The following is a 3,617-nucleotide window of genomic DNA, read 5'->3' as shown; positions in this document are numbered from 1 at the left end:
AGAAGAAGAAGAAGAAGAAGAAAGGAGGAGAAGAAGAAGAAGGAGAAGAAGAAGAAGAAGAAAGAAGGAAAAGAAGAAAAAAGGAGGAGAAGAAGAAGAAAGAGAAGAAGAAGAAGAAGAAGAAGAAGAAAGGAGAAGAAGAAGAAGAAGATGATGATGATGATGATGATGATGATGATGATGATGATGATGATGAAGAGCCTGTTTTCCATGGGGAACCAGCATCAGGGAAGCCTCCAGAGTGGTTTTTCCCTGCACAGAGCTCTGCCCTGTGGCCCTGGATGCAGCCTTGTCCCATTTTGAGGTTGGGACCCCGGGTCCTGCCTGGCTTTGGCCATCCCAGCCCTGCCATGGAGATGTGGGGCTGTGCCCCCACCGCCAGGAGCACCCAGTGCCCTTTCCACAGGCTCCAGAGATAATTGTGTGTTCCCAGCAAATCCCCTTTGTCCTCTATAAATATCCCGCTGGCCATCGCCAGGTCCGGGGCCCTAATTGCTGATTTCTGCTCAAACCCGACATTTTTGGGGCAGGAGGGAGGAGCACGAGGGAATGAGCCACTGCTGGGAGGGGGACTGCATTGTCTGCTGCTAAGTATAGCCTGCAGATTTCGTGCCTGGCCCAAAAAACCCCGGAATTTTCCTCAAACCAGATGGGGAAGGGTCCGGAGGGGGTGAGGAAGGGGAGGGAGCTCTGCCCTCCCCATGGGCTGCGCTCAGAAAAGGCTAAATGGGAATGAATCTAATAAATCCCCGTCCCTTTGATGTCCTGACCTCCACTCCTGCTTCATCTCAGCACGGGGGAGGTGCCCAGGGGAGGGAAAGCTCCTCGAGTTCCCATCCCTGCCCTTTTCCCCGGGATGCTCCCTGCTGCTCCTGCTGCTCCCCGCTGCCATTCCATGGATCTAAACACCGACAAAAAACCAAACCGAACCCTGCCCTGGGGCCACCTCTTCTCCAGCGGCCGCACATCCAAGTTTTGCAGCTCCCGTCACAATCCCGGGCTGGATGGAGAAGCCGGAGATTTGGGATTTGTAGGGCGACCAGGGGCAAAACGCCAATTTTAGGGAGCAAAATGCACAATATTGGGGCTGCTTGGGGATGTTTTGGGGTTGTTTTAGGCTGGTTTTGGCTGGTTTGGGTTGTTTTGGGGCTGCTTTGGGATGTTTGGGGCTGTTTTGGGATGTTTTGGGCAGTTTTGGGCTGTTTGGGGCTGGTTTGGGTTGTTTTGGGGCTGCTTTGGGATGTTTGGGGCTGTTTTGGGATGTTCTGGGCTGTTTTCAGTTGTTTTGGGATGTTTTGGGGCTGTTTGGGGCTGTTTTGGGGCTGTTTTCAGCTGGTTTGGGATCTTTTTGGGCTATTTTGGGGCTGCTTTGGGCTGTTTCGGGCTGGTTTGGGATGTTTTCAGTTGTTTGGGGGTGTTTTGGGCAGTTTTGGGGCTGTTTTGGGCTGTTTTCGGCTGTTTTGGGCTGTTTTCAGCTGGTTTGAGATGTTTTGGGCTGTTTGGGATGTTTTGGGCTGTTTTGGGATGTTTGGGGATGTTCTGGACTGTTTTCAGCTGGTTTGGGGTGTTTTGGGGCTGTTTTGGGGCTGTTTGGGGCTGTTTTGGGGTGGTTTGGGATGTTCTGGGCTGTTTTGAGCTGTTTTGGGGCTGTTTTAGGATGTTTTGGGCATTGTGCCCCCTGCCCCATCTCTGCTGTGCCCGCTGCCCGAGGGGCACAGGAACTTCCTTTCCCAAAATCCTGGCATTCCAGTGGCATCCTTCATTCCCTAATCAATTTTTTCCCCCCTTTCCTTTCTGCTGCTGTTCACCCCCCTGCCCGCCCTTTTAGGGGCTTTTTGGGGGATTTCTGGCACCCTGAAACCATCGCTGGGGGCAGAGTTTGGGATGAATGCGGCCCCGTTGTCCCCTGGGCGGTGCTGGGGTCGCTGGGGAGGGGTGGGGGGGCTCTGCCAGCTCCAGGGGGTGCCAGGGATGCAGGGATGGCTCTGGGTGGGATTTTGGGATGTCCCAGGTGAGTGCCAGGACTGCAGGAAGGGCTCTGGGTGGGATTTTGGGATGTCAGCGTGATGTGCTAAGGCTACAGGGACAGCTGTGGGTGGGTTTTTGGGATGTCCCAGGTGATGTGCCTGGGCTGCAGGGTGGGATTTTGGGATGTTCCAGGCTCTGGGTGGGATTTTGGGATGTGGGGTGATGTGCCAAGGCTACAGGGACAGCTGTGGGTGGGGTTTTGGGGATGTCCCAGGCTCTGGGTGGGTTTTTGGGATGTGGGATGATGTGCCAGGGCTGCAGGACCAGCTCTGGATTTTTGGGATGTCAGGGTGATGTGCCAGGGCTGCAGGGTGGGGTTTTGGGATGTGCCAGGTGGGTGCCAGGGCTGCAGGACCAGCTCTGGGTGAGATTTTGGGATGTCCCAGGCTCTGGGCGGGATTTTGGCATGTCCCAGGAGGGTGCCAGAGCTGGGTGGGTTTTTGGGATGTGGGGGTGATGTGCCAGGGTTGCAGGGTGGGTTTTTGAGATGTCCCAGGTGATGTCCCAGGCTCTGGGCGGGATTTTGGGATGTCCCAGGGATGTGCCAGGGTTGTGTGGGTTTTTGGGATGTCCCGGGTGGGTGCAGGGACAGCTCTGGGATTTTTTTGGCACGTCGGGGGTGATGTGGCAGCGCTGAGCTCGCTCGTTCAGGGCAGCGGAGGAAACCAGTCACGGACGGAAATCTGTCAGGGACGGAAATCTGTCACCGGGGGTTGCTGTGGAAACACGGGGGGAAAGCCGGGCGGCGACAGCGAGCGCAGAGCCCGGCCCGGGGAGGGGACACGGCCCGGGGAGGGGACAGGACACAGCCCCGCGTCCCCCTGCGGCCGCCGCTGTCACCCTTTGGGGATGCTCCCAAAATGAGCCGCATCCCTCGGTGCTGCTGCTGTGGGAGCTGCTTTGGGGCTGTTTTGGGGTTTGTTTTGGGTTGTTTTGGGGCTGATTTTTGCTGGTTTGGGCTGTTTTAGGATGGTTTGGGGCTGTTTTGGGATGTTTTGGGGGTTGTGCCCCTCCCCAGTTTTTCTGTGCCTCTTGCCCGGGCAAGGGGCACTTCCAGAAAATCGTGGAATTCCAGAGTGGTGTGGGTTAGAAGGGAGCTTAAATCCAAAAAATCATTGTGCACTTTTAGAAAATCATGGTTTTGCAGACTGGTTTGGGTTGGAAGGGAGGTTAAATCCAATCCCATCCCACCCCTGCCATGGCAGGGACACCTTCCACCATCCCAGGCTGCTCCAATGTCCAACCTGGCCTGGAACAATTGCAGGGATTTGGGGCAGCCCCAGCTGCTCTGGGCACCTGTGCCAGGGCCTGCCCGCCCTGCCAGGGAAGGATTTCCGTGAGGACACAGCTGGGCTGGGGCAGAAGGAGGAAAAAGGGAAAAGCCACCTGATAGAAACCCCATCCTTCCTGCCTGCAGAATCTTCCACCTGAAATGTCCCAGATTGGGCATGTGGGCTGATATTGACTGAAAATGAAATGACATGAAATGAAATGAAATGAAATATAAAATATAATATAATAAAATAACAAAAATAAAATAAAATAAAAATAAAATATAAAAAATAATAAATAAAAGAAAATACAATAAC

Source organism: Geospiza fortis, unplaced genomic scaffold (assembly GCF_000277835.1).
Source record: "Geospiza fortis unplaced genomic scaffold, GeoFor_1.0 scaffold23, whole genome shotgun sequence".
Classification (NCBI taxonomy): domain Eukaryota; kingdom Metazoa; phylum Chordata; class Aves; order Passeriformes; family Thraupidae; genus Geospiza; species Geospiza fortis.
This window is presented reverse-complemented; position numbering follows the sequence as displayed.